Source organism: Otolemur garnettii, unplaced genomic scaffold (genome assembly GCF_000181295.1).
Source record: "Otolemur garnettii isolate 467f Iridium unplaced genomic scaffold, OtoGar3 scaffold00216, whole genome shotgun sequence".
Lineage (NCBI taxonomy): Eukaryota > Metazoa > Chordata > Mammalia > Primates > Galagidae > Otolemur > Otolemur garnettii.
The window spans coordinates 1,810,550-1,822,678 of NW_003852611.1; the positions used below are offsets into that span (position 1 = coordinate 1,810,550).

Below are 12,129 nucleotides of genomic sequence, written 5' to 3' on the forward strand. Positions count from 1 at the left end.
AAAAAAAAAAAAAAGAGCATCACTTAAGCCCAAGAGTTTGAGGTTGCTGTGAGCTGTGACGCCACAGCACTTTACCTAGGGTGACATAGTGAGACTCTGTCTCAAAAAAAAAAAAGAATTGGCTCGGTGCCTGTGGCTCAAATGGCTGATGCCAGCCATGTACACCTAAGGTGGCGGGTTCAAATCCAGCCTGGGCCCAACAAACTACAATGATGGCTGCAACCAAAAAAAAAAAAAAAAAAAAGGCAGGTGTTGGGGTGGGAGCCTGTAGTCCCAGCTACTCAGGAGGCTGAGCCAAGGAGGAGGCTGAGGCAAGAGGATCTCTTGAACCCAAGAGTTTGAGGTTTCTATGAGCTATGATGCCATGGCACTCTACCATGAGTGACAAAGTTAGACCGTCTCCAACAAAAAGAAAAAGAAAAAGAAAAAATTAGATGGAATGATGTCTGTTTGCAGTCCCAGTTACAGTCTCAACTATTTGGGAGGCTGAGGCAGGAGGATCACTGGAACCCAGAGGTTTGAGCTTGCAGTGAGCTATGATTACATCACTGTTCTCTAGCCAAGGTGACAGAGGGGGAAAGAGCTGAGAGGGCTATGTCTGTGGTTCAATCTGAAAACTTAATTTTTAATATATTTTTGTGATTACAGAAGTAACATACCCTAACTGTAGAAAATCTAAAAGCTATACAAACGCTAACTAAGAATTACTTGTTACTACTCTTAGTATATATAAGTTTTGTGACACATTTAAATGTCTGGGTTTCATAATTAAACTGGCTGGGTTCTCGCCCCAAAACAGGTTTTCAATAGCTTTGTGACTTCAGGTAAATTGCTAAACTTCTGTGTCTCAGTTTCCTTTTTTTAAAATATTTGAAATATTACTGATTCCCAATATAGGTTATGAGGACAAAGTGAGTTAATACAGATAAAGCACTTACAACAAAACCCAGGGCATAATTTGCCCCTAATAAATGTTAGCTATCATTATTAGGGGTCATAGTCCTTCGTCTAAACTGTCTAGAACCACCACTAAGGGGTATTAATTAAAAACTATAGAAGGGCATCGCAGTGGCTCATACTTGTAATCCTAGCATTCTGGGAGGCTGAGGCAGGTGGATTGCCCTGAGCTCACAGGTTCAAGACCAGCCTGAATAACAGCGAGACCCTGTCTCTAAAAATAGCTGAGCATTGGGGTACGCGTCTGTAGTCTCAGCTACTTGGGAGGCTGAAGCAAGAGAATCACTTGAGCCAGGAGTTGGAGGTTGCTATGAGCTAAGACACCACAGCACTCTACCCACAGCAACCAAGTGAGACTCTGTTTCCATAAACAAACAAACGAACTGTAGAAGGGTAGATGTCAGGAAAATGGAGTTTTTCATTTCCTAGAAAGCTCAATGCAGGTATTTTGGCCAAGGAAATGTGGGCACTGATCTGGTTTTCTTTCCTCAGATGAGGATGTAGCCTTTTTGATGCTGAGTTTGGTTCAAGAACCAGGAGAACCTTTTAGCTCTAAATAACTCCTTAAACGAAAAGTACACTAATTGTGGGTGGCACCTGTGGCTCAAAGGAGTAGAGTGCCAGCCCCATATACTGGAGGTGGTGGGTTCAAACCCAGCCCCGACCAAAAACTGCAAAAAAAAAAAAAAAAAAGAAAAAAGAAAAACACTAATTGTTAGCTTCACTCCCAGAAATGGTGACATAGATGCTCTGGATAAAAAAAAAAAATAATGGTACATGGTGTGGGGGGAGCTGACGAGACTCTTCCCTGTACAGACAGTGACACTAGCAGCTGTAAATCTATAGGGAACTATGAAGCAGGGTAAGTCCCGCTAAGATACAAGGCTTTATTTCTGTCTAATTAAACCAGAAAATTATAGTATGTGGTCCTTTCCCCACCAATCCTTATTTCTCCAGCAACACTGTGAAGTGTTATCAGGGGCAGGATCTGAAATACTTCAATAACCGCGTAAGTGTATAAGATATAAGCGTTTGTAATATAAGAGTCCAAACAACATTTTGTTATTTAGGGGTGGTTAGCTGATAGAAAATTGTATTTTGTAGTCAACACGAACCTGTATCTACCAAATATTAAAATTGTTCCAATTTATTTTTGGCATTGTTGTAAATTTTACACATATACATTTGCAATGTTAATGTAAAATAATCTATTTTTCTGGATTATTTCTTCCTTTGTTATCATTAGGAACTCCTTCACTCCTTCACCCAAGTTACTTTTTTACTTACTGTTTTTTTTTTTTTTTTTTTTTAACACCTAATTCTGAACATATCAAGAAGTTAAGACATTCTTTTTTTTTTATTTTTTTTTTTTTTTTTTTTGAGACAGACTCTCACTCTATTGCCCAGGCTAGAGTGCCACGGCATCAGCCTAGCTCACCCACCTCAAACTCCTGGGTTTAAGTGATCCTCCTGCCTCAGCCTCCCAAGTAGCTGGGACTACAGGCACCTGCCAGAACACCTAGCTAACTTTTCCTATTTTTATTAGAGATGGGGGTCTCACTCTTGCTAAGGCTGAATTCAAACTACTGAGCTCAAGGGATCCTCCCTTCTCAGCCTTACAGAGTGCTAGGTTACTTCTATCTACTTTTTCTTTACTTTTAATGCTTGAATCCTTTTGAAGTTCACATTTAACTCTAGCTTAACTTATAAATTACTAAGCATAACAAGTGCCATCATGCACTAAGTATTTGAGTATACTCAGATAAGCATTTTACATGCATTATATTGTATATGCTTTTATTATTCTCACTATAAATACAAATAAGTGCACAGAATTTTTTAAGAAAATCTAAATATTATTCCTCCACCTATAATTAACATTTTGATGAAAAATTTCCTATAATTTCATATGTGTATATGTACATAGAGATATATGGAAATACATAACACAAGTGCAAAAATATAGACAAGTACAGATGTTGAATTATGCTGCTTTGTAAACTTACATTAAATTGTAAGTATGGATATATATACATATCAATAAATGCAGGTCTACATTACCTCTAGGGTGTACAAAGTAATTGACTAAAATGATACATCCCAATTGCCCTCGTCAATCCACAATTAGAGCCATGTTGTTTCCAAAATTTTGCCACTATAAACATTAATGTACTTCCTTGTATATAATAGCTTTTAAGCACTTGCATTTATCTTTTTCTTTCCTTTTTTTTCTTTTTGAGACAGAGTCTCGCTCTCTCACCCTGTGTAGAGTGCTGTGGCCTCACAGCTTACAGGAACCTCAAACTCTTGGGCTCAGGCAATCCTCTTCCCTCAGCCTCCCAAGTAGCTGGGACCACAGGGACCCACCACAAGGCCTGGCTATTTTTAGAGACTGGGTCTCACTCTGGCTCAGGCTGGTCTTAAACACCTGAACTCAAGCAATCCACCAGCCTCAGCCTCTTAGATAGAGTGCTAGGATTATAGGCGTGAGCCAACACCCAGCTCCATTTATCTTCTCAGAATAGACAGAGTCTCACTTTGTAACCCTGGATAGAGTGCTATGGTATCACTGCTCACAGCAACCTCAAACTCTTGGGCTCAAGAGATTCTCTTGCCTCAGCCTCCTGAGTAGCTGGGACTACAGGCATACACCCCAACCCCTGGTTATTTTTTTTTAAGAGGCGGGGTTTTGCTCTGGCTCAGGCTGGTCTCGAACCTGTGAGCTCAGACAACCCACCTGCCTCAGCCCCCCCAGAGTGCTGGGATTACAGGCATGAGCCACCATGCCTAGCCTCAGAATAAATTCTCAAATAAATTGCTATATCATAGAAGGTATTTTACATTTTTATACAGATCTCCAACCCAACTTTGGAAATGTACTGAAACAGTGTATTAGATCATCCATATCCCCACAGCCTTGCCAATACTGTTTCATTGATCTTTTAACCATTCTTGATCTGATATGTGAAAACTATTAGTTTTTATTTGGAAAGTCAGTTTGGTATTCCTTCTTTTGTGAATATTCTGTTCATGAATTTTCCCCATTTTTCTATTAGGAGATTTTGCAACTAGTATATATGTAGAAGTTCTTTATATACTAAGAATATCAACCCATTGTTATCTGTTACAGGTATTTTCTTAGTTTAAAATCTTGATTGTGAGGGTTTTTTTTTTTTTTTGCCATGAAGATTTTTTTGAAGGTTAAATGTATTAACCTTTTCAAGTCTTCAGTCTTCATAACATGATTAGAAAAGACTCATCCATCTCAAGACTGTAAAATTATAAAAATAAAATGTTAAATTTTAATTAAATATGGATCTTAAAATATATTTTCAAATACCTTTATGGTTTCATTTTTTTTTACATTTAAATCTTTGATTCAGCTAGAATTAACTTTGGTTTAAGTAGCGTTTATAGATGTAGCTTTACTCAATGTCCCCCCAATCACTAGCCCTGTTGTCTTAAACATATTTATTGAACAACAAAAAAAAAAAACCTTTACCCTTAATCCACAGATTTTTGTTTGTTTGTTTTAGAGACAGAGTTTCACTTTGTCACCCTCTGTAGAGTGCTGAGGCATCATAGATCACAGCAACCTCCAGCTCTTGGGCTTAGGCGATTCTCTTGCCTCAGCCTCCCGAGTAGCTGGCACTACAGGTGCCCGCCACAATGCCTGGCTAAATCCACAGATTTTAAATGGCTGTCATCTCTTAAAATCCATAGTATACTTAAGTTATTTATTTGGACACTGTTCTGATAACCTGTCTGTTCCTACACAAACACTACAGTATTTTAATTATTTTAATTTCCAATATAATTTATAGATTACATTCTTTATCATGTTCCCTTTTCAGAATTGTTTTTTTTTTTTTTTTTTTGAGACAAAAATCTCACTTTACCGCCTTTGGTAGAGTGCCATGGAGTCACAGCTTACAACAATCTCAAACTTCTGGGCGTGAGCAATTCTCTTGCCTCAGCCTCCCAAGTAGCTGGAACTACCGGCACCCACCACAACACCTAGCTATTTTTTTGTTGTTGTTGTAGTTGTCATTGTTGTTTGGCAGGCCCAGGCTGGGTTTGAACCTACCAGCCCTGGTGTATGTGGCCGGTGGCAGGTGCCCTAGCAGCTGAGCTACAGGCACCAAGCTACAGACACCGAGCCCCCTTTTCAGAATTTCATGTGGAATTAATTTTGGTGATTAACATGATGTAAATATTTAATACCCTCCATAGGCTTGAGATAAGTTCTATAATGTTATTAACTGGGTTGAGAAGGAGAGGAAGTGGTAGCAGTAGGGCACTGGGAATTTTTTAATAACTCCGCATGAAAGCAGTCACCTTTGTGAACATGTTTCTTGTAGAAATAAATGTTGAGAACTATTGTTGTATAATAATGCTGTCCAAAAAAACTTCTGTGGGAAGGAGAATGCTCTAAAGCTGCACTTTCAATGTGCTAATCACTGGCCACATGGGGCTATGGAGCACTTTTAATGTGGAGAGGGTGACTGAAATTTTGGTTGTATTTAACTGTAATCAATTTATATTTATATCACCACATATTTAATGGAGAGAGCACTTCTGGAGCACAGTTATTTTTAAAGTGATTTTCCCATTAGACTGCTTCATAGCATCATTGACAGATAATAGATTTGGCAATTTCATATTTAACCTGAAACTATCATTTAAACTGGCAAAATGCTAAGGCTAACCCTGAGATCTCAAATGCAGCTCAAATAAGGATATAACAGATGCCCCCTGTATGCTTGTCACTCTGCAGAATAAAAGAGGCCAATAAGACAGCCTTCACACTGTTTAAAATTTAGTGGAGTAAAGTGATACATAAATTATACTGGCTATAGAAGAGTACAAACACAAGAGGAATCACAAAATTGTCAAGAGAGGTCTAAGAAGGGAGAAATTATTTTGGCCATGGAGCATGAGAGATAAACTAGGGAGGGCTTCCTGGAAGAGGCAGCATTTAAGCTGCTTCTGAAATATGGTTCATTTTCAACAGGAAGAGAAATACAGATAGAAAGAGGAAAAGGAAGTTGCTCCAAGATAAAAGAATCACATAAAGGCACAAAGGATGGAAAACAAAGGTTATACTGGGCAACACTGAGTGGTCCAGTCTGACTAGGTCATGTAGGAAGGCAAATAGTGAGCAAAAAAGCTTACTAGGTACACTGAGGCCTTAGATTTCTCACCAAAGAATCTGGACTTGACTTTATAGCTAGTGAGAAGAGAATAAAGTCCCTTTAGACTAGTGTCACCCAAGTTCAGGACTCCAGAGCAATAGATTTGTGGTATCAATAAAATAAAATTTCACACTGAAGGCCCTGACTTCACCACAATACAATATATCAATACAGCAAAACTATACTTATACTCCATGAATTGATACCAATAAAAACCCAATGGAAAAAAAAAAAAAAAAACTAAACTTTCCCAAAGTTTCCAAAGATCACCCACCTCACAAGATTATCATGAATATTAAGCAAGGGAAAAGGGAAAAACACTTAACGTTGTATAAAGCAAGCACAACACAGTGCTAGAAAATCCTAACAAAGTACAGGGATTTCGATGTTTTCTAGAGTGAAACACACCTAAGTAAACCAGAACAAAGTAACTTATTTCTGCATAGTACTTGATTGTAGAAAGGAAGTTTTGAAAACACAGTTCTAATCATGTTTAAATGCTGTAATTTTAGCAGACACACTAACAGGAAACAACACACTATTTAGGTCCCCGGATGTTGGAAGAATGATACAGACTTTCTAGGTTAGGTTAGTACTAACAAATGTCATCTAGTCTAGTCTCCCAAATCTGATGTTTGAGCTCCTACCAATGGTTGGCCATAAGTTATGTTACACACCTTCAATGGTAGAGGACTTTCTAGGGTTACAAAGCAACTCATCTAATAGGCAACTGAAACTGTTAAATAATATTTCAGATTCAGTAACAATCGAAACCATTTAACATCCACTCACCAGGTATCCAACAGTTTTAAAGAATTATTTAATAAATGAGCTTCAGGAAGATTAACTCTAATATGAAGGATATATTGGAAAGCAGACCAAAGACGGCAAGAATGGGGCTTTTATAGCAGGCCACATCAAGAATCCATAGGCCCCTAGGCCGGGCGCAGTGGCTCAAGCTTGTGATCTTAGCACTCTGGGAGACCTAGGTGGGTGGATTGCCTGAGCTCACAGGTTGGAGACCAGCCTGCACCAGAGGGAGAGCTCATCTCTAAAAATAGCTTAGTGTTGTGGTGAGCACTTGTAGTCCCAACTGCTTGGGAGGCTGAGGCTACAGAATAGCTTGAGCCCAAGAGTCTGAGGTTGCTGTGAGCTATGATGGCACAGCACTCTACCAAGGGCAACAAAGTGAGATTCTGTCTCAAAAAAAAAAAAAAAAAAAAAGAATCCAGAGGCCCAGACAGTAAGTACTGGCAAAGGAGAAAACCTATTCTAGAGCTAGATCTTGGGGCATTTAATAAAAGGTAAGATTTTTGGCTCAGTACCCATAGCACGGTGGTTACCACACCAGCCACATGCACAGAGGCTGGTGGGCTCAAACCCAGCCCAGGGCCAGCTAAACAACAATGACAACCACAAAAAAAAAAAAATAGCCAGGTATTGCAGTGGGTACCTGTAGTCCCAGCTACTTGGGAGGGTAGCTGATTTCACTTTCCCAGTCTTTCCTCTTCTTCCCAAACAGCCAATGTTTTGCACTGAGCCACTTCAATGAACTATAGAAGCCAACTTGTTTTAAACAACACCAGAATAGTCACTTCACAATTCATCTTTTTTATAATGTTGGATTCTTTAGAATGTCTCATAAAGCTAAATAAAGCTTCAGTGGGCTTTTCACTATGCAGACATGGTTCCAGGTAGGTAATTTGAGCTGTTCCCAAAGTTGCCCCACCATCAGTTCACCCTGATAGGCAGCACGTGTATTTGTGGGTTCTACTGCCAGTTATTGGTGTCACACAAAAAGCCAAACTCTGTAAAATAATGTAAAGAGATTTGTTCTCTGACAAACTTGAGGACCCTGAACTGAAGCCACACCCAAGAAGCCTTGAGCAAAAGGACTCAGTGCATGGTTAGGCTGCGGTTTGGTTTTACACATCTCAGGGATACAGGAATTACACAGAAAGCTGTAAATCAATACATGGAAGACATACATTGGTTTGGCCCAAAAAAGTGAACATCTGAAATGGGGGGAGGTATTTAACAGATTATAGATGGGTTTAAAGACAGTTCAATTTCTAATTGGTTAAAGGAACGTAGCTTTGTCTAAAGCCTTTAAATGTTTTAAGAAAGTCTGTTAATCAGAGACAAAGTCACCAGCCATATACCCAGATTCAAGTGATTTTGTTATATAAATGTAGGATCTGCAGGTGTGGTGTAAGCTTTGTCTTGCATAGCTTTAGGCCTGCTAATGAGTTACAAAAAAGAGCTCCAAAGAAGTGGGGGGGGGGGGCGCGGCAGGATGAGGCAAGTCTGACCTCCCTTCTCATGGCCAGCAACTCAGTTTTAGAGTATCCAGTTGGCCAAGAGGGGGTCCACTCAGTCAGCTGGAGGAAGTTGTTCCCACTGGCAAACGAGAATGTTTTAGTTCAATTGAGAAACTGTCTCAGGAAATGAATGGGTAAATGAAGACTCAGATTTGACTTTACCAGTAAATGCCACATTCCAATATCTCCCACCCCTCTATACACAGAGGTCCTAGGGGTAGGAGCCCCACAGAAACTGAAAATGGCCCAACTGCTCAACCTGAGTTAAGACTGGGCACAAATCTCAGAGGGCAGCAGAGGCTATGCCTCCAAGATAGGTTTAAACCCCCAGCCCTACTATTCTGAAGTATTCTTGGAGTATTGGGCAGAAGCAATTCTGTCACCAAGGCAGCCTTGGTCGCTGCTTGCCCCTCCTTCAGACCAGCTGGGGCTACAGTGGATAAGCCAAGAACCTTTGATGCCACAGCCTTTTGCCCACGTTTAAACGCTTTCTATTTAAATCTATATAAAATTAAAATGCTATATAAAATTACCCTGGCTTCCACCCAGGCTGTGTAGCCTATGGCAGCCTTTACATTGGAAAGCCAACTGTGAGCAGGTGGTTCTAGAGCTGGAGTTACCGCATGGGGTGTCCAGCAACCGCTAAGTACAGTTGTACAGCGAGGCCCTACAGCGAGGATTGCTTGGCTGGGAGGAGTACAAAGGACGCAAAGGGAGCAGCCTAGGCTCGGATCCTTGGGAATTTCAGTCTCTTTACGTCCCAGGGTATTTGCTCAATTCCTATCTGCAACGCAGGGAGGACTCAGAAGAATGCGTTCTGAGCTGCAAGATGGGGCAGAAGCCTAAGTATCCGCGACCCTCTTGGCAAAGAACACTGCAGGGACGGACGTTATTGCCCCCAAATCATCTGCTTCCACCGCGAGTAACCATGAGCTGTGGAGCCCAGGGCAGCCTTCAAGTTGGAGAGTTCACACTGTGGTTCTCTGAGGGGCCACAGAGAACTGGAGCTACCTTTTTCCCCCACCCAAAGGTGGAGGGGGGATGGGGTATGGAGTGTCAGTTCGCCACACTGAACTGAACCGGAAAACTTAACTCTTTCCTTCCCGGGAGTCCTGTAACTGAGGTGATCTTCCTGAGCTGTAGATACTGAACTTGCAGGCTCATGGGCATGTCCTTTCCTCCCTCCCTCTTTACTTCCCTCGGGTCTGCCCTCAGCCTTGCCCTATATTTAATATTCTACAACTTGGTTCCCCTGATAAGAAAAGGAGAGAAAGTCTTTCTTGGAAGTCTACAGGAGAGGAGATTGAATGTAGTGGTGGTGGGCTGGTCTCGCTTCATCATTCTGGGGCAAGATATTTCTAAATAGATCCCCCCACCAGCAACAGCAGAAACCACTGGTGGTAGACTCCAGGGTAGCTTTCAGTTGAGAAGTACTTTTTCAGCACTTCAGCCCAATCACAACTTTTGTGGGTGGCATAAGGAAAACCTTAAATATTTGTTTTCTAGGGTTTTTCCCAAGTCCTCAAGTCGCATAGAAGGCAATGGGATGACTACAATGACCGAGAGAAACCCCAGAAACAGACTCTGGAACACTTTTTTTTTTTTTTTTTTTGGCCAAAAGCCCCCTGCCAAAACATTTGTTCTTCAAAGGTCTGATAGCGACAGATTAAGGTGGTCGCTCCACTCCCAGGCCCAGATAAGCAAGGCCAGCCACTCACGGGTGGCTGCTCCTACTCTCCCTCTCTGTGGTTCCTTCACAAGTAATCTGGAGCGCAACTTGGCGTGGGTCAGTCCTCTCCCCTAAGCAACAAGGAGGAGAGGGTCACTCAATCTGGAAAACTTGCTCAAGGGGCAGCGGGAAACCCTGCAAGAAGAGGAAGGGGCATCTCAGGGTCCACGCGGCCGTACCTTCGACTCTCGGGGCAGAAAGACAGATATGGCCCCAAATCAACAGCGCACTCCCGCGTTTAATGGTCGCTGAGAATCCCCGCTGAGAATCCCCCGGAGTGGAGAGCGCATTGCTGGGGAACCCCTCGCTGCTCCACCCAGGAGCCGTCTAGAGCCCCGTCCCCGCGCAGGTCGTTCACTCTCCTTGGCCACAGGCAGAAATATGAAGGGCCAGAAGCTCCAGCGGGAAATTGCCTTTCAGGCTGCTGAGCCCCCGCAGCAGCACAAGGTCCGGCCGCGGAGACAACTACGCACTAGCTCAGCGGCATCCGACCGAGGGTGCACGCTCCTCCCAGGCAGAGCCTTGGGAGCTCTGGTCCCTAAACTTTCTGAGAGAACTGAAGGGAGAGAAAGCAAACTGGCAAATTTCCAGGCGCGGGGACCAGGGCTGCAGGAGAACGAAAGCCTCCGTTGGCCGCGGCCTGCCCTGATGCCACCTGAGAGCGCAGCGCGTTCTCTCCCGGCCCTCTCCAGCCAACTCTCCACTTCTACGAGCGGGCATTACCTGGGTCTCACAAAACAGCCAGCAAAACGTCCAGCAGGTCTCAGGCGTGTAGTTCCATGTCCAGTGCGAGACGGCGAGCCGGGTTCCAGAGAGCGCGGGCTCGGACTTCCCGGGCAGTCGGACAAGCTCGCCCAAAAATGAGCCGGGCCGGAGAAGGCGCGAAGAAGATCTTGCTTTCCCCCACCTCCCCCCAGCAACGGGCAAAACAGCCCGTCCGTTTTCTCCACTCCCTGTCTTAGCCAAATAGGATGCCAGAAAACTTCCTCCCGACCAGGGAAGGTTTCTAGAGTTCTGCGGAGCTCCTGAGGACTTTCGGGGTAGGTGGAGGAGAGGTTACAAGAGGTTCCTAAATCACTCAGCTCCTTAGTTACAATGGCAGGTGCCGCCTCTTGCCTCAGGGACTAAATTCTCCTAAGTCGCCTGCCTCCCAGACTCGTCCTTCTGCGCAACTTCGCTTCAGAGCAGCCTTTTTCTAGCCGGACCTTCCCTCGGCCAAGCGGTCACACCGGGACGCGGGCGCCTCAGACTGTGGCCCTCGCGCCCCTGGTGAGGCACATGCGCTCCAGAAGGCAGCAGACCCGCCGGCTGCCCTCTCGCCCTGACCGGCGCAGGCGGCAGGTGCAAACTCTGACTACCCACCTCCCTCCCTCCCGCTTGTTCGCAGCTTCAGCCCTTCCTGGGAACCCTTCAGCCAGTGCGCAAAAGCCCACACGTCTTCCCTCGCTCCGAAGAGGGAGGGGCGCCCGGGAAGTGAGCTCCAGGCTCGCCTCACATCCTGCCACCGCTGCAGCCGCCTCCAAAATATGCCTGGAGTGGGGGTGGGAGGGTAGTGGAAGTCACCAAGAGCTGCGTTTTTGTCGCTAACAGTTTGGTGCCTCCTAGCTGACTGATTGCACCGGGGAGGAGGTGGGAATTAGAGAGAACCGCTCTGGCAAGTCAAGAAGCGGGCAGCTTCTGCTCCTCCTCCTCTTCCACACCCCTCTGGATCTGGGAGAGGAGGGGTGGGGGAGGCAGAGTGGAAAAGGCAGCCAACCCCAAATCCCCCATCCCCCGGTAGGAAAAAAAAAAAAAGGCGCTTTTCTCTTACCTTTTCTGGGAAAAGGAAAGCGCGTCCCGGCAGCGCCGTCTAGCGTCCACACCAGAGTAGGCCGACATGCAGGATTGAGGCGAGCGCTCCGCTGAGTGCAGGTGTGGGAAGGCACTA

General features: G+C 44.0%; 1 protein-coding gene across 1 annotated transcript in view; it reads right to left on the minus strand.

Moving 5' to 3' along the window:
• The window catches only part of IL1RAPL2 (interleukin 1 receptor accessory protein like 2), a 1,213,983-nt gene extending 1,202,170 nt beyond the window's left edge, over positions 1–11,813 (minus strand). The window contains exon 1 of the mRNA XM_003801635.1: positions 10,926–11,813. The gene's annotated coding sequence lies outside the window, so the exon portion shown is untranslated. The remainder of the gene's footprint in view (positions 1–10,925) is intronic.
• Positions 11,814–12,129: the final 316 nt, after the last annotated feature.